The following is a 20,214-nucleotide window of genomic DNA, read 5'->3' on the forward strand; positions in this document are numbered from 1 at the left end:
AAAGGGAGAGATACCGGGAACTGGCTTTATACTTGTTGTGACTCTCATGAGCTATAGAGCACTTTGGAGTGTGGCTTCAGCCATATTGACATTGTATATGTCTTAATATATATTAGTATCTAGTATCAAAGATGCTTGAATTTGTCCCTAGGATTAGTGAGGGAAAAAGGTATGTGAAAGATGGTTTACATTCTTTAAGGCAAAGGAGGGAAAGAAAGCATACAGGAAGAGTAAGGAAGAAAGACAGTCTAGAGTGATAGTCCTGGAGTTAGAAAGAATGGGTAAGGATGCTAAAAAAATACACAAATCTACATACTTGATGGTTATGCTTTATTCCTGCTTTTTTCCTTAATTTCTCTAGATTAAAAGGTAAAATCACTTCTTTGTAAGACGGTATCCCACATTTTTGATAATTTTTAACATTAGCTTGTATTTGTTAGAGGTTGCCAAGCCTGGTAGCCTAACAGGGGCGAGGATGCCACAGCTCCATGACCCCAGATCCAATCAGTAGTAAGGCTGAGGCACAGGTGTACACCATAGGTACACATATATATGTGGCTGGCCACACATATTAGACAGACATGCAGAGTATTCACACAAGCACAAACAGCAACAACAGCATCATTCTGTTCCTCTCTCTGGACGGGCAGGATAGAGGTCCACTGGTGAAAATGTATATATACATATGTGCAATGCAGACCCTGTCAGCAGTGGAGCTTAAACACTTGGTGTGTCCAGTAGCTGCCACCGGATCCCAGTATCCTCTGTTGCTGGCACCTGGGCATACCAGCCCCTGAGGCCACAGCCCTGCTCCAGTTGCAGGTACAGACCATGTCACTTACAGGCTTATATGCATGCACACACATACACGTGCATATGTGTGCATGTGCACACACATACACAGACACACACATATGCACACATACACTTACACACATACACACACCCCAAGCTGGCTGGGACACCACTGGTCCCCCAGTAGCCAATCCTCCATGGTCTCACTGTTAGAAACCCACTCAAACGCTTGCTCCCAGGCTACTTTACCTACTCACCAGCTGGTCCAGCTTGATCTTAGCTAGCAATCGCACTTGCATACCCACACTCGCTTCATTTCCTGGTACCAAGGACACATGGGCCCTCCAACCCATTGTCTGACCATAGTTGCTGCGCTCAGACCCCATACACATACATGCACTCAGAATAGAAAGCCCTCACCCGGGAAAGAGTTAGAAATGGAATTGAATAAGCAGACAGGACAGGCTGTGCTGATCCGGTGTAGGGCAAGCCAGACAAGTTTACTGACCTCTTCACACATGACCAGCCTCTTTTATCCAGTTGTGTCTTTATTTTGCCATGCTTGTTCCTCCCCATAAACCACCCTTTCCCTACAGTTGGTTCCCCAAAACATCCTGAAATAAGTCTTGTACAGTCCCAAGAGGCTCTTCCCCTGCATCCAATAATGTGTACCTTACCTCCACGTAGTGACTCTCCTCAGTCCCAAAGGTGACTGTTCCTGCTGACTCACTATGATGTCCAGAGGCTGATGGCTCATATGATAGGTCTGGGAGGAGCAAGGGCAGGGTATCATTCAGGGTCCTCCACCTGTCGTTGCCTCTCTGTGTTACTTTGCAGGTAACTGGACATCAGGTTTTTATCACGTAACTGAACAATTTTTCCATCCAGTTGTGTGATATTGTCACCAGAATTAAAAGAAAAAAAATACCCCACTATGTGAGTCATCCTACCTTCTAGTGCAATGTCTACTTCAAACAGAGGGAACATTTCTCAAACAAGTAAAAGAATTACTGTCATACAAATAAAACCTTCCAAAATATTTTCTTTAACTTCTGAGCTTTTGTTGAGATTACATTAATAATCATGAGGTAAAAGAGTACTTAAATGTTTACTCTGAAGGTATTGTTGACTATCATAAGACTGGCAATTGTGGTAAAAATATTTGGAACGTGAGTGCTCCTTGCAAATTTATGAGGGGGAAATTGTAGAAATGATTACCTTTTACAGAAAAGGATATTTGGACTTTGCTGTTCAGAAAATAGGCAATAAAGCCTTGTGATATGTTACTTTGCTGGATTACAGTGTTGGTCGGCAAGACGTGCATAAACTGATAGAAAATATTTTGAGCAGAAACTTGTGAGGCTGGACTCAATTTCAGTAAAATATTTTGGAGTAGGTCTGGTTGTATGGGGCCACTTTTAGCTCTGAACTAATGGGAGAATAATTATGTTGTTAATATGAAGATGATGTAAATGACCTACTGTTTGTTCAATGAAACCCAAGTAACCTCACATAACTTCATACAGCTAGATGATAGGGGTTCTAAATAAGCATGTTTGAGGAATAGGTTTTTCCCTTAAGTAGAACTTTAGGAAAATCTTGGTCATACAGTCTAGCAGCTCAGGAAACTTCATCTCTTGATTGCAGCTTGAAGTAGACCTGTGATAACCTTAGTGTGATTGGTTGGAAATTAATTTGGCAATGTTATCAAGGACAGAAAAGTTGATTATTGATTTAGCTGACCTGATTGATTTGATTTGCAGCAGCTGAATTTAGAATATTGTTTGAAATATTTCTAAATCTTCATTTACTCTACTGATTTTACCAAGCTGTCTATAAATGAGACTTAGATTTCAGTACGGTTAAACTAATAAAAATGCAGGAAGATTCAGATCTCTTGTTTGCAAAAATTCTTTGAACTCCTGAATAGCAATTAATGATGATGAAAAAAGATGGTCATACTAGTGCCATTCGGCTTTAATAGGTGTTGCAGACTTAAATAATAAGCTTTAAAAAAATCGCATTTTGCTGATGTCAAAGCTTCTCTAAAGGGAAGTTAATTTATCTTATGATGTTGGCTACTTCTAGTCTGAACATTTTAAAAGGATTAATTTTTTAAAAATCCCTGTAGGGATCTGTTTGTTTCGAATCCTTTTAATAATAAACTTGTATTATTTATGTTGATTAATATTCAGAATGCACTCTTCAGAGTTCATTTTTAACTGAGTTGTAATTGCAGTCCACTGAAGAATGTAATAAAATTATTATACCCTAGCTGTGATCATGACTAGGACTGTTTTATAAGCATTAAAAAGTTCTTCATAACATAAGTGATAGAATTTAAGTAGAATATGGAGCTTTTATATTATGAAGTCCTGAATTTTACAGGCTTATCAGTGTAACTATTATATTTATAGGTTTCTTAATGAGAAATCAACTCCAAACAAAATACCAACAGAAGGATGAATCACTGTCTAGTAGTCACAGCTAAAATTCCTATTTAATTAGAATGCTAAAACAAAATCATATGCTTTGTTTTTTATTTTATTTTTTTACCACCATGTCAGAGGTTATGAAAAGGTCATTAACCTTTTTTCATAGAGCTGAAACCAGTTCAGTGTTCTTTTGATCTGAGAATCTTGAAACAAATGATCTTTTGTACTTGCATCCTAGCATTTGTTATGCTCATTTATTAAGGACTGTTGATTATAAGGAAAGAAGAAAAAAAACAAGCCTGACATTTCTATCATAGGTCAACAAAAGTTAATCAATCAGGCAGTTTACAAAAACTGTATTGATTTCTACCGTGTTGTCTAGCATGAGGCCTCCAAATTGGAGAAATTAAGGCAATCTAAGGGCACAGATTCTACACAGAAAGATCTTTAAATAAAAAAAACTTTGGAGCAAAAGGCTGCATCACAGGTATCAATATCGATATCATCTATGTCTATACCTATATGAGGCAAATGAGTACTTTTTTTTTGACGCAGTGCTTCAGTTCAAGTTTTAATGTAAAGATTTAACATATTTCACACTTTATGGAGAATGTCCTTGATATATTTATATCTTGCAGCTAAGCTTTTGCATTTTAAATATTCATGTTTAAAATTTTATTTCAGCAAAACTATTTTTTAAGTTATATTTTGGGATAATTTGAATTTTAAATTTATGTTATTTTTACCCCATTTTATGAAAGTGTAATAGGCTAGTCCATGTCATATGTAATACTACTGTGTTCTCTTGGTCAGTCAAAGGAGAATACAAGCATGAGGACTGACGTATCCATAGTAACAGATAAAATATTTACAAGTGGGACCAGTCTCACGAGGATGAGTGTGAGGGAGGTGTCTGATTAAATGTGAAGAGATTTTAGTTTTTAAATAGCTACAGTTTTACTTTATTTTTTACAGAAACTGCTAGGACTTTTTTTTTGCCTCTTCCCGTGCCCCCCCCCCCCCATAGGTGTAAAATGCAGCATCTGCATTAGTCAGCTCTGCATCCTCCTGTATCAGACTCACTACCTTAGAGCTTCCCAAGGCAATTACTTGTCTATATGTCACAACTGATACTCCCAAGCAGTTTGACGTTTCATCTATTGAAATGACTATAGTATGTGTGTCTCTGAGCAAGATAAAAGCCTTTCATGTTACTAATGCAAAGGTATCATATCATTTTGGCAAATCAGATATGTCCTATTGTGAAAAGAGCTGTTTTCCACTGCATACCTTCTGATTCTGTGAAGGAAGCCATGTATAAAGGGATGTGAGTGAATTATAGTAAAAGGAGCTACATAAGATACATCCATCTCCTATTTTAGAAATCTATTCTCAGATCTTTTCAGTCATAATTTTTGTGTACAAAAGGCACAGTCTGAGACACAAATATGGCTCAAAGTCTGGGAATGATTCATCCCTTTCCATATGAGAACTATCATTCTATTTGGTGCAAAAAAATAGGGAAGGGGACATTTATTTTAATGGCATTTCAATAATAGAAGCTGACTGATAAAAGCAAGGAAATAACTGAGGGTGCCATTCTGGTGTTACGGGGCTATTGTTCCCAGGCCTGTGTGAGCTGTTTCATCCTCTCTACGTTTTGACACAAATAAATTCCACAAAACAATTCAAGAGGGGCCTAAGTGTCTGGGCACTTGTTACATTTGACAATAAAGAATGTTTGTCACAATAATAAACATATTCATTCCTCTGAGGAAAACTCCTTAAGAATCACAGCTGAGCTGCAACTTCAAGCCAACATGATGGGACTCTGTGAAAATACATAGAGTGTGAAGTCAGTAAGAAAAAAGTAGATTTACATATTGCTTTTTACATGATCTAGAATTAAAGCAGCAAAGTTAAAAAATATTCAAGAGGGAAATATTAGAGTTCATAAAAAATATGTCAAAAGTCTTAAACCTTCTATAAATTTTGATGGTGCTTATAGGCTGGGAATGAGGATATGTCATTGACTTGAATGGATTACTTGATTTTTGTTTCAATGCATGAAAGATTGCAGGCCTCCCAAGTTGTGCCTAAAGGCTCGTAAGAAATGTCTGACAGACAGGAGTAGGTCCAAATTTTAAAGCCTATACTCTTTCTTGTTTATATTTCAGCTGTATAGGGACTTCAAAATACCCTGGATATTTCTTGCCTTGCCTCTTCTTTGCAAAAATAGAGAGAAATTGTTACAAAACTTGACATTTCAGTATCTGATCCAGAGTATGTTTGGATGTCTCATACAGGGCAAAGACAGTTGTCCATGTTGTAAAGAGGTGGAGTGGAGAAAGTGTTACTACCAAACATTATTTCCTAAGAAGCTTTATATTTATAACACTTGGAACTCTGGATCTGCCAAAAGTGTGCCTTGTGTTATTCCTGTGTTGATCAAACAGATTTTTCTAATTTTAACATCATTACATTAATTGGTTAACATGCAACATCTAGCTATAAAGTGAAATAACTTGGGATTGAGCCAGTTGGGTTTTTTGTTGATTAGTTTTTTTTTGGGGGGGGGGATGTGTTTGGGTTTGGTTTTCTTTCTTTAATGTCAGAAGAACAGCTGTTCACACAGTTTTAGCTGTGCAGCATCCCATCTTTTCCCCAGTGGTGACATGAATTCCTGATGGGGAAATAAAGTTACCTTAGGGATTTGGAGTGTCCGTTTGGAAGAACATAGGCAGCTATAAATGGACAAGATTCAAACATATATTAAGACCTCCAGATTGTTCAGTTACAAACACACCCACTTGCTCAACTGTGGATAAAACCAGTACTTCCAACCTTCCAATACCTAGTATATTCTTGTTCCATAATTGATTGCCATCACTGTTTTATGAGATAAGTAGATTTTCAGAAGGAAATTACAAGAGGAAGACCATATGATATGATCAACCAGGAGTTTATTCAGATTGTTGAGAATATAGGAGGAGATGAAGGCAGAAGCAATGCTTTGAAAATGAGAAGACATTTGTTCTACAGAAGAGACAGGTCAGAAGAACTAGAAATGGAAAAAGCATGATATAAACAGGAGGAGGATTTTGGCAACACTCTCTAGGACTGGCTACACAAAGAAGGGGAAATGTGACAAGGAACCAGAATAGGGAGCATGACATGCTGCTGAACAGAGGAGACAGGAGAAAAAAGAAAGATAGCAGAAGGCAGATAAAGACAAGAGAAAAAGTAAGAATTAATTTTTACGTATTTTTGTCTCCAGAGTGACAGGACCAGAGCTGTAGATACATTAACTCATCTTAATTGTATTTTTGTATCTCATAGTATGAAAATGTTCATTTCAGATAACAGTAAGCCACCTGCTACCTACCAACAAATGTTTTTTATCCTTTCATCACCAGGTAAGTAAAACCTGGGAGAAGGGACATAGAGACTTGTAGAAAGAAAAAGTGTCTTGGAGAAGGAGGATGTTCAACTAGGTTTAACTCAACATACTTCCTTTTTAGTGGCAAGGGGAAAATTGGGGAAAATAATTTAAAAAAACAGCTGGCTCCTCATGTATTTCGAGCTCTTCTGTCTTCATAGACACGAACTTGAAATCCACAGAAGCAAATTGAGTTTTTGCATCCTCCTTGTTTCTGGATTGTCATCTTGGCATGCAACTGCATGTAATAGGAGATCTGTAACGGAGGATGAGGCACATTGACCAGTGTTACACATGAGCAGGATTCATCTTACCTGAGCAAAATAAACTTCCATCAGCAGCACAGTGAACACACAGAGCAGAATTATTTATCTTGAGTAATTGACTCTCACCTAAGAAATATCTATGTGAGAGCAATGGCTAAATAGCAGACACAAGGGTCATGAAATAAAAGGTCTGACAGATGATTCTGGTACTCATCTGTGTAAGCAGATGTCTCTACTATTTACAGCACACTTAAAGAACTTTCCTTAACTTTGGACAGTAGCTATGTTAGGGAGTCTATTAAGGCTACTGAGAGACCTATATTGTGGTAACAGCTACTGCAAACCTGGACACCTGTGCTGGAGCAAGCACTGCACTGCACTCTGTGCTATTTTTGACTTTGTAGGCTTATGAAGACAGGAAAGGAAAAGACAGATTTTTAAAGGTACCCAGGTACCCAGCTTCTATTTAAATCAGTTCTTAATACCTTCAAGAAGGTGACCTTCTCTGCAAATGAATAATAACTAGCACCTTTTGATATTTCTGGAGCACATATCAGGTTACTGTTAAAATGGAGTGAGAAAGATCTTAATTTACATGACAGTGTTAGTAGCTTATGCTTTACGGTATGTTGTAGCAGTGTTGTAAAAGCACATTTCTAAGTATTTCCGCAGGCATGACTTCCCCCTTTCTGTGCCTGTAAGAACTATAGTATATTTGCAAGCAAGAAAGATCCAGTGACCATTTTGTTTGCTTCTGACTTCAGAGACCTGGCTTCCCTATTATTCCTGTTCTCTTGGGTTCTTTCAAGTGAATGAGGACAACAGCTCCTCTTTAGGGATTTAAAGGAAGGTTAAAATAAAACTTTTGGGATAAATGTTTTCCAATAGCTCTTGCTGACCAGAAAGCGAAGGTGCAAGTTCCCTGTTTGGGATAAGGCATGAGAAGTAGAGGAACCTGGACTAGGAACTGTCACTTAGTGGAGGGAACGACAGATGAAATGATGTGTCAGATATCAAAATGAGGCTGGAGCTATTCCTGTTTTCCCTTTGTAATGACTGTAATGAGCATTCAGTGCAGCGAGGTAGGGGTAGGAGGAGAGCAGGAAGTTGGAGGGGGGGGAATATAAGTAACTTAGTCTTAGGCTGGCAATGAATTTTGCTACTGTGAGAACAAATTTCATCTTCAGATCATTTCCATGGCCTGGGTGACTATTTGCAGCTGAATCTTTGTGCTACTGTCTAAGTTAAACAAGATTGTATTTGCTCTAGGTATGTGATGCTGATTTGTCCCCTTAGTTTCTGTGACCTTTTAAAACATGGCTACACTAGGGGATCTAACATGGTTTTTGACACCCACTGTCTTTTCCCCCTTTCTTTTTGTTGTTAATCACAGAAACACAGGCAATGAAATCTGAAAATGATTCTTTCTGGCATTTGACTCTAGCAGATTCCTTGGGCCTTTTTTTTTTGTCAGCTTCATGTTTGCCTCTAGCTATGACAAATTGGGATGCTGCTTCTGTTTTTCTGCTGGCTTATCCTTCCTTTGATTCTGCCAAAGTTTTTCAGCATACTGATGGATTTTAGATTTTTCAAGAAGTATTATATCCAGAATCAACCCCTTGATTACTGGAGAAATAGCTTTCCTTGTTTGTGAATCTATTCCTTTGAAGTTGCATTGATAGTAATATTTTTATTTGGTACTTTTATGTTCTTGGGAAGTAGGAGACAAATAGTGGATTTTAGTCTTTATCCCATGCAAACCTTACATTTAGAAAGCATAAAACCCAACCAACCAACCAAACAAAAAAAACAGCTCACAAATTTTGGACCCAGATTAGGATTCAAGACTTCTGTAACTATAGGGCTGTTAAAATTCTGGCTTTAGTTTTAAATCACCCTTGGTTCTAAAGTTGATTGATAAATCAGTTTAACTGAAATTTTTTACATCCATCCTCCTCCTGAATGTAGTGTAATGCTAAGCAAAACCTTATTTTAAGATATATTAAGGAATCTTTCAAATCTAAGTCAGCAAAAGGAGACATATAAGGAAATTTGTATAATCTAATCCTGTTCATGTATTATACTTTTCCACTTCTACATTTAAGAGTCATGCAAGGCTTTCACAAAGCACCTTTTAGGCTTGTATTTATGAGAGTAACATGTTTACAGGATGCAGACGCATATAAAAAGATCATTTCTCACAATGTGTTCAAATAACTCATCAGTGTCAGTCACACACTGGTAAAAAGTCAAATAAACATCTGTAAGTGAGAAAATAGAGTGCTTGTAGGCTTCATATTCCAAGACCACTTATATCTACATTGGCTGACACACTCTCAATACATTTAAGTGGTATATTGCAGCCTATCAACTTGCCCAGCTCTGCGGCTTATCATTTTGAGCTCATCACAGTCATTTTTCAATTTTAGTATTGCTTATAATGCTTCTTTCAATTAATTCTAGACAGATTTTTGCACCCGTATTTGCACTAACTTTTCATAATTACCAATAGTGATTCACATACATAACTTTACAATCGATATCTATTAGTTTTATTAATTTCTCAAGTTTTCACATTAGCTCATGACAACTCTTTTATTTAGAAGCTAGCAATTCATGCATAATAAATAAACAATGATCCCTTCTATGACTGCAATTTCTCTGTCATTTGTTTTGTAATAAGATAATTAGTTGATATAATTAATGAAAAATGTACATATTGTGTATTTATTAGCTTACTACATGACAAATGTAAAAGAGTTTGCTTTGGGATTTTACAATGCACTTACATCATTTAAACACACTTGTATTGGTACCCAAAAGTGTAATTGTAGTATTTAAGAAATAAAATATGATGAATCATCAAGCACAGATAAATGGAAATTACTGATAGCTTAGGAATACATTTTCAAAGCTGGGGGAAGGTTTAGCCTCCAGGTTCCCAGTGATTCTAATGGGAGTTGCATCGCGCAATCCCTGTGTACCACTTTGAAAAATTTCCTGTCTAATGGGTTGCCATTAAAACTATCAAGAAAAAATCGTGGGACATGGAAGCTCCTCCATCTTTTTGACACATTTCTCTATGGAAAGAGCAAGGACTGGAAGTGAAAAAAACCCAACAACAACAACAACAACAAAACCCCTTTTAATTCAAATGTTTCTGCTCTTCTAAAATAAGAGATCCATGCTTACTTTTTACTGTATACCATGCTAATTTTTTGATGCTTGTCTCATTATTTGGGGGTGTAATAATTGCAATCAGTTTTTGGATTTTCTGATGAGATTTTCTTAAGGTGGATGAGTCCTAACTGTATTAAAAATGTGCAGTGACACTTGGAAGCTTCTTCACTGAATGAGAATGCCAGTTATATTAAATTAAAATCTTTCAGCGGATATTTCCAACAGAAGCCAAAGTTACTGCTAGAAAACTGCCTAGATACCTTGCAGCTTTGGGCTTTTGGTTCCTGGGACTTCAACACTGCTCCTAGCAAGCCTTAGATCACTGACTCCCTCCTCAGTAGCTTTTAGCTCCTAGTGTTTTGAGGCTCAGTTGCTCCACAAAAGCCTGTCTGGTCCCAAAACCAGTGTTCAAAAACACTGTAAATCTAAGTTCTGAGGCTCCCCAAACTTTCTACCTGCCTGCAAATAATGACATTATTTTGAAAGAGAGAACTCATATGCACAGAATTATTGACAAGTAATTTTCTGATTAAATTAATTATTTTTAATTCCAGAATTTCCAACAAAATGCAGTGTCAGATCCCAGTATGCTCTCCTTAGGCTTTTATGGTGCTTATGCTTTTAATCCATCTATATGACAATGAAGATCTCTCCCTGACTTGTGGAGCTGCCAGCTGGAATGAATGAGATAGCAATGTGCAGAAAAAATCACAACTGTATTAGAGAATGGGATGCAGTTACATATGAGGTTAAAGAAGAATGTCCACATCCTGCAGTTGCTGATAAATGGTAACAACAGGTCAGATGGAATAAAACTGGAACAACAAGCATTAACTTTCCTCTCCTGTCTTCACGTGGTAATGCTGTTCATCAGAGAAGGGCTAAGCAGAACAGATTACACAGTAGTATGATTTAAGAATGATTCGCTGAAGGGACTCTTGCAGTGCTTTATCATCAAAGAATTCCCCATTCTACTGTTTTCTTGTGAGATGGCAGTTTACCCCACAATTAAAATCCTAAATGCTTGCATGTATCTGAGAAGTGGGAGGGTGTGAGGTGGTATAAGAAGCAAACAGAATTCAAATGCCTTAAATGTTAGAAATAATCTGGAAGAAAGATGTGTTGGAATGACTAAAGCAAAATTCATCCCTCCCTCCCCAAACTTGTCATTCCACAAAATAATAATAAATAATAAATAACAACAACAACAAAAACAACAAAATAATACTAAATCAAACTTGTTAGACTGGAAAAAGAGGATTTTTTAATTACCCCCAAACCAGAATTGGAGAGGTACAAAATGTTCTAAAATAACTAGATACTCATCTAAACCTGTTGAAACAGCAAAACGGGTTTTCCTGGGATTATGAAAGATTAAACTTCTGTGCATGAAAAAGAAATAATGTACAAAATGTCACTAGTGTACAGACCAGTCCGAGACTGGTTTCAGTGAAAGGAAACCAGTCACTGCACGACCTTAGAAGTTAATGCCAGGGGCCCCATCAGCTATAGCAAGTCACTTCCTTGAAGGCATATAACCTGAGAGGAGATCAGAGAGAGCTGAGTTCTCAGATGGCTACCTAAGGAGCCCTCCTGCTAGAAGCACTGAAAAAGGTATCAAAGACAAGCATCTATTACTTGTCTCTCACTCTCTTCCAGCCTGTAAGGGAATGCCTGTGGAGATACTAGAATAATGCTAAGCTATCATTCCATCTAGAACTGTAGTGAAAATTGAAACCAGTCATGAATTTGCCACTGAGATGGACAATTTACAGATCTACCAGTCTAATTTTGGTAAGGACTTTAAATACAAGTTTGTGTTATCTTTGGATGATGAACTGGTTATCAGAAATAGTTAATCTTTTTGCGGAAAGGGTATACCTGAATAGCTAAAAAGAGTGTACATTATTTAAGCATTAAGTCAGCCACTAAATAGTATAATGAGTACTTGTGTTACACTAGCAGTTTCCACTCTTAAGTACAGAAGAACAATTTGAATCAATAGATTACTGTTAGGAATATGAAAGTCTTGAAGATTTTGTATAGTACATGAGAACAATTCACTATTTTAGAAAGTATAATGTTGTGTAAAGATGTAACTGTAAGAAAAGTACTTCTGAATTATATCCATGGAGAGCAAAACTTTTGATTTCTATGATCATTTTTTTTTCAAAGGGCAGTAATTGTGAAGACTTCAGTTACAAACAATCAAGATACACTTTTAATAAATAATATTCAGGCTTACATTCAGAAGTAAGACATTTTTTTCAAAAGCACACAACTGAAAATGTATTTCAAAAGAGAATAACTGATATCATGGTATCCATTGTTTAAATTCCAGCTGATTTCAGTTACTACTAAACAATGCCTGATTTCACCTATCTTATTAATATCTGTGTCTTCCATAACTCTATGATATTCACTTTTCAGCTCTTCCTACACAGCCGTCTTTCTTCCCTCCCCCATCCTTTTTCACTTAGCTCGTCTTTTCCTTTTCCACTGGGAAACTTGCAGATCTCTTTAAAACTTACTTTGCCAAGCTCTTCTCAACTCTTATTCAACTTTTTAATGTTTTCCTAATTTCCCTTCTCTTGTACCCCAAGCCTAAGACTCCTAGCTCTACATAAAATCATCTATATTAAAATAAAACATCATGTACGTCTTCTCATTTAGCTCAAATTGTAGTTTGAAGACTGAAAATAGCTAAGATAATAGTGACTTTGAAAAATGAGTTAACAGAACCCAGAAATCAGATAAAGTATGTCATACATAAATGCTCAATCCCTGTGCTTTTACCTTGTATTCTTCTTCCTCCCTTTGAGTTCAACTTCCTAGAGTTACATTCTTGATGGATTATAAGAACATGTCTTCCCTACTTCAGTGACAGATTAAGGCAATTTAAAAGCTGTTGGTTGCAGTTCCTCCTCCTTCTTTCTTCTGGCATAGGTTCTCACCTGACCATGTTGACCAAGAGAAAACTATCCCTGTAGGATCAGTTCTTGCACCCAGTGAACTGTATTAGCTCACCATAAGGTGTATGAGTCGGGGACAAAGGTGTACGGCTGGGGAACAAAGAGGAGGACCGAATGGCAAAGAGTCTCAGCACAGTTTGTGTTCAGCTGCTATCGAGCTATAGCTTCTTATTTGAATGCTCATGCCGCCTAACCTTCCACATACAAAAAGTCCCTCTGACCCATATTTAGAGATGTTTTGTGTCCAGCCTAACTACCCATCCTGTATTATAAAATTTATACCTATGTGTGCCTTTTACTTATGTCAGTATGACATTTTCATGCCTTTTGAGGGAATAAAATCATCACACTTAGCTGTAAGACCAAACATGCTCAGGACATAATTGGAAGGTCCACCATCTGAAATTAATAAGCTCAGCATCACCAGGGCTGCAAGATTAAATAGGACTTTGCAGCATGCAGCAACTTGCTATAAGGCAAGTTCTTCGTCCTGATTGCCAGCTACTCATCAGAGACATAATCCATATAACTCTCAAAAATTATGAAAGAATAAGCATCTCATTCAGTTTGCTTTTATGGGCGTTATCACATTGTGGCTATTCCCCAGAAGGTACAAACTGGCTGAGAAAGAGCAGACTGTGTGATTAAGGAAGGTAAGGTTTGATTCTACTGTCTCCGTAGGTACTAGCTCAGAGTGAAATAGTGTGTGTCTTTACTAAGGCAAGGAGTTGCTATTCCTAATAGCATTTCCAATCAAATTAATTCTGTCTGAGACTGAATTTTTTTCCCAAGAATTTCCCCTACAACATCCTTTTTCACACCCATTCTAATCTTCTTTTTACAAGTGCTTGGAAAGGGAACTTGTCTCCTCAGGCATCTGTAAATCATCTTTCAGATAAAAGGAATTCTGCAACAGAGTTAATGATATTGCAGAAACATGCTATATTAGTATAGCAGGACAGCAATTTTGTTTTACTGGTTTATTACACTGATGTAGGTATGCAGATGTCTGAATAACCCGATAACAATTTTTGAGCATCCAAATTATATATTTCTTTCATTAGACTGCACAGGAACTGCATTAATTACATCGAAACAAAAGCAACAAAAAGCCTTACAGAATCATCTATTCTACTAACTAACCTTCGCATTTTCAAATTAAGCAGTAAATATCTTTTTCTCTCAGAACAATAGAACTAAATGCTATGGCATTCATTTAGCAGAGGAAAGGAAGAGTAAAGCGGAGTAATGAAAAGCAAAAATATAATTTCGGTTGATCCTTGTAGAAAACTGTTAAAATTTCAGTTTCAGATCAGTTCTCCTTGACCTGCAAACTAAAATCATATGTCTCATGAGAATAGATTTTTACTTCAGATTTATAATAGTTCTGTGTCTACTCAGGCTGGAAATCCTGGGTGATTCAGATCCTGCTATAGTGTGTTGACCTTTATGTATGACCAATGAGTTGGTCAGAGGCACAGTGAAGGTGGAGTACATATTTCTAAATAAAAGCAGATAACTGAATTTTCTTGAACATCAGAAAGTTTGGGAACCCACCTTTGATCTCATTTTCAACTTAGTTTGGTGGTAGACTTCTACTGACCGGTGACTTTAGTAAGTCAAGATAAAGAAAACATCGTAAGCTTCACAAGTAGAGTGTAAACTCATTTCCTTTTTTACCTGGATTATTGGAAATGTTGAAAGCAAAACACATTTGTGATGAGAGATAAACGAGGCTGGACAACTTCAGGAAGAATAACTCCATCAAGGTCATGTAAACTTGATGATCCAGTCTCCAAACTGCTGATGAATTAAAGGTGGGGTATATCAGGGCAAAGATTGGCTAGACATGAGCTTGTTTCTTTCTTAAGTGTCTACCACTGGCCATTATCAGAGGCAGGATATTGTGCCAGAGGGATATTTCATCTGATTCCACAGAGTAGCTCTTCTCTAAAGTGGACAGAAGTTAAATACATAGAGCTTTATTGCTTCCTCATGTTGCTAACAATAAAGAGTATCTTTATTAAAACCTGTGTGAGAAAAGGCCCAGACCTAAAATTGAACTGCTAATAAGATCTGCTGTACTCTCCATTTGCCTTGGAGATTTTTAGAGCCATATTCTAAAGCAAATGTGACCAGAATACTAGATATAAAAGTTTTCCCTGAATTTATATGTCTCCGTGTACTAAATAAGACAGTACATTGGTAGCTGTCACCTTAGGGCTTCTGACCTGCAGCCAGCACACCCTGAGAAAACATAACAATTTTCTCTTTTGCGCAGTATATTTGTTCCTTTCTTTTTTGGTCCCAAATTCAGCTAAATGAACCATTAAGTGGAACAGACAGAGCAATGGAGCTGATGAACAATGAACTGAAACACGCCTAAGGCAACAAACAGGTTTTTAATTGCTTAACTTTTATTTCTCTAATGTCTAGCTCTCTAGGTGATTGTGTGACAAGAGTTTTCACTACGCTCTTTATTTTGAATTGGGTATTTGTTGTAATCCTACCGATGCATTGAGATCATCTCACCCTATGCTCCCCTCCTGCCCAAATTTTGATGCAATTTTTCATCGGGATTGGAATTTATTAGGTGTCTCCCTCCACCAAGAATTCTGGACACTGCCATCGGTTTGTTGTGAATTTCTCTGACAAAAGCACTTTGTACAAACTATGAGCAACTGAACAGACAGTAAAAAAAAAAGAAGTTTAGAAGGCCAATGACTCTCTTAATGTCTTCATCTTAGAACAGATCAGAAAAAAACTTTTGGTGAGGAATAAAAGGGAGTGCAGAAGTTTGGCTTATGCACTGAAGGTAATGCAGATGACCTCCAGTGACTCATTCTGGCCCTGTAGATTAACATTGCTGTCCTCTGGTAGAGTTTGTATCAATACAGCAAAGAAGGTGGAGTGAATGCCACTACTCTTCCCCTTGGCTGAATCTGCTGTGGACAGGGGCTGCCACCACCAGCTTTGGGAAACACAGCAGATATGAGTGAAGGCAACTGACAGTTAATTGTTCAGATAGGACCCTGGTGAAGGCTGTGTACAAGTCTTGTGCAGAGTCCACAGCTGCACAAAAGAGAATCCTTTTATTCTTTCTGTCTTCCCATTTTGCTTCTTTTATTCACCATGGAGTGCATGACCAAAGAGCAACAGACATTTTGCTTGTTTTACAGGGATCATGTTTTAAGACTCTTTTTGGTACATGTTGTGTGTTTGCTCCTCTCGTCACTTCAACTGTTTGCTTTTCTTGTCTTGACTGATTACCTCAGGAAATGCTCACATGTTGGAATGAATGACACTTAGACCTGTTGCTTCCCTGTCCTGCTTTGTGTAATGAATTTGTGTTTATAAATTCACAGAGGGCAGGGGAAGACATTTTTGTTTACTGTTCATGTGGTAAAAGCATCCAGTTTTATTGTGCATTCTTGTCATAAGCTAGGAAGTATTTGAAAATAGTAGAGGTATCAAAATGCTGAGTAACTGAAGACTGGGAAGGCTATATAGTCTCGATTTGTCACAGGCAGTAAAATCCCTTGAGTTAACTTTATATCTTACGTTTTGCTGGAAGGAACTATAACTAAACATTTACAACACCAGCCCTGCTCATACATACTCCTTGTACAGGGCTGCAAGACAATAATTTCTTGTCGGGCTGCTTCCCTTTTCTCAGAATTTACTGACCTATCAACACTTTGCGAGGTGAAAAATGGCATTTGTAGATCAGAATCTAATAAGATTTTGTATACATCAAGCTAACGCATAAAATTCATATGCCACTATCCTATGCCAAGATTCTTTTTAGGTCTGCTGCCCATTTCACTTCAGATACCTTAAGTTTTACGCATCCCTCTGTAACCTTTTCCGAAGCTCATATGTTCAAAATTCAGTAGTTCTGTCTCAGGAACTTTCCTTGATTAAATAAATTATCTCAGTGATCAAGCTCCTGGCTCGTGTTAAAAGTCAGGTTGCCAGCAATTATTCCTCCTGACAAAGAAAAGTTTATTTATCAATGTCTGCTTGTTACACCATTCAAATTAATCTGTTTCTAAGTGAAGTGTCTGATTTACTGCCCAAGACTATCTGAAAAACATGACCATTCAACCCAATCTCAGATTTACACCTCAGTTCAAAATACGCTCAAGTGGGTGATGTTGCCTCTGGCCCTAACTGATAATGAACTGATCTGTGATTTGACATTAAACTCAATTATTGGGAAAGGAAAAAAAAATGGCACCTTTCACATACATTAGCAAAATTGTCATTGTATTTTATCTTCTATTACATCAAAGAGACTTCAGGATTCCTTTTCTCAGGTTTTATTGTTAAAACATTTTAATTAAAAAAAGTCTGCAATTTATTTTCTGAATTGTTGATGGGAACCAGGCGCAAAAGCTCAGATTTGCATATGAAAGCAACAACTCTATGATATCTAGCTGTCAGCATTTTTTCAAAAGGGATGTAAACCTGCCAAAGACTCTTTAATGTTGTAGCACATGCTAGGGTCTTACTTCAGACTAAACCGTATAAAAAGAAGGCATAGCTTACTCTGTCCTAGTTGCCTTCCAAGAACTTAAGATAAAACTTGTTCAGTTTAGCTTTTTTTGACTTGAATGTCGTGATACTTCAGGTGCTCACGGTAAGCAATATAAATGCAATTGATGTGTTTCACCATATTTAAATGGGTTTTTTTCTTTCATTGTGCACAGAAGTATATGTGATTGTAATGAATCGTCAAGTCTCATCCCTCTAGGTACATGCCTCATCCGTGTAGGCACGTTTGACCATATTCATCCAGGCATGCATAACTTGGTGTGGTATATATATTGCTGGACAGTAGGACAGACTGATTTATATGAGTGACTTCCCTGCTCATCACCTTTGACTTGCATGGAAGTATGGCAACTCATGTTGTCTCAATATCCATTCATCAGTGCTCATCTGCACTATATGTGTACGAAGATTGTTGCTGTTGGAGTAGACCTTTATCACCTTCCCTTTTTTTGCATAAAATATTAAATCTGCGTTCTGTTCACTATATCCTAGGTAGCTGAAAGTTACTGGCAAGAATTTTTTTTTTTTTTCCTAATGCAGCCTTTTGCTAGTACCAGCATATATCCATAAGGACAGCAGTCTTGCATTCAAGTTTCTGTTCCAACTTTGTAATGGCATGAAGGTGTGCATATTTTTTCTAGAGCTCATGGCTGCAGATATGCACAGTCAATTCCCCCTCCTTCTTCCAGTGTGTTTTTGCCCTGTCCCTCTAATTGCTTCTGACATTTGCTGAATGTTGCATGCCACTAACTACTCACTGACCCTGCTCTACCTCAGCACCAAATGAGAGGAGCTGGGCCAGATGCCTCTCCCTTTCTTCTGCCTGAAGGAAGAAACATGAAATGGACACCTCTTCCTTACTGAAGTGCTGAACATACAGATAATAATACTTAAATGAGTAAGTAAATAAAAAAACAATTCAAGCATTAAGTGTTGTCAGTTTTGACTGTTTCTGAAAGTGCTTGTTTAACAGTCATTCTCATTAGAATGTGTTATCTCTCTGAGCAATAGCAACTTTAGCTTTTCTGAAACCATCTAGGGAGCAAAAGGCTCTAGGACACTGAAAACCATATCAGCCAACAGAATAACTTTCATTTAATTATTTTGAGGTCAGAACTTTCACTTACCTTCCCACTGTCTTAATTTCTTTTGGTTTTTTCCTTGGATATTTTTCAAGGTCAGCAATGTGTTGACTATTTTAAGTTAACTGGTAACAGATGTACTCTATTGAGTACATCTTAACTTCCCCTCCTGAAATCTAAAAACTCAAACCAGCTTTAACACTTCTAAATATAATACCCATTTTATAGCTCCTAATTTGCTGGGTTTCACAACAGGGTAGTTTTTTCATTAATTCTTTGCCTCAAGCCATTCTTCAACTATAATTCTGTTTTACCTAACAGTGTTTAAAAGAGTCCCTCAGCATTGGCACAGACTTTACACAAACTGAGTCTCAGTTATTTCAAGCACAGATTCCTTTTTAATGTTGATTATGTTTTTTTCCACTAGTAATTGTTTATTTTTAATCTCTAAAATTCACTAACTCTGAATCTCAACCTGTTCAACTTTCACCATGGATAATTCACTCCCCTACACAAAGAAAACATTTGATGGGAAGGATGCAAACAAGAATGGCATAATTTCATTGTAACAGGAAAACTCCAGAGCAAAAAGATAGATCTACTAGGTCTCAGGGAATCTGAGGAAAGAAAACACAGGAATATTAAAAAGTATATTCAGCATAGTGCCTGTAACAGAAACCCCTGAAGTAGTTTTTAGGTACTACACTAATATGCTCCACTGAGCTCTTGAGTCTTGAGGAGTGAGAGTAGTTTGTGTGACTTCTGGCACAGCCACAGTAAAATAGACCACGCAAAGCCCATCCTCTCATGTCAAAAGAGAAGCTCCTACTGATTTCAGAGAGAGATGACTCAAACCTAATGAGAAGAAATGTAGATTTCTAATGAGAAAAATAATCTTGAAATATTATTGCAGAAGTCACTATGTTGTCTCAGATATCAGTGTGAATACAAAGACTTCTTTGCTCAAATATCAAATTGTTGGATCTCTCTCAATAGATTTGTAATACGAATCTAGCCTTTTATGAGTATAATCAAAATTTGACTTGAGATGTCTCCTGTGACAGCAGAGAGAGTTTTTCTCCTTTTTACAGGCATGCTAATTAACCTGCAACGCTAAGCTTAGCTTGGCACCTTCATCCTTCTCCAAAAATTAGGCCCAGGCACTTACCTAGTGACACTCCTTAGAATGGATCTGCTTTAAGAACATTTATGTCCTTCTGTCTAGCTTATTTTTATCTGCACAGCTGAAATATCTCTGCATGACCTCCTACTAGGACTTCCAGCTAAACTTCACAACTCAGTATGTTGTGTTCTTCTTCTAAGCTGATGTAGTTAAGTAAAAAGCAAAGCCATGAATCAAATGAATCAGGTCTCCCACCTATTGTCAGTTATCCCATACGAATAAAGACTACTTAATGTTCAGATGCATATAGACAAAACACAGTCGACTTTATATATCTGTTTACATTTATCTTACCTACATAACAA

Source organism: Gymnogyps californianus, chromosome Z, assembly GCF_018139145.2.
Source record: "Gymnogyps californianus isolate 813 chromosome Z, ASM1813914v2, whole genome shotgun sequence".
Classification (NCBI taxonomy): domain Eukaryota; kingdom Metazoa; phylum Chordata; class Aves; order Accipitriformes; family Cathartidae; genus Gymnogyps; species Gymnogyps californianus.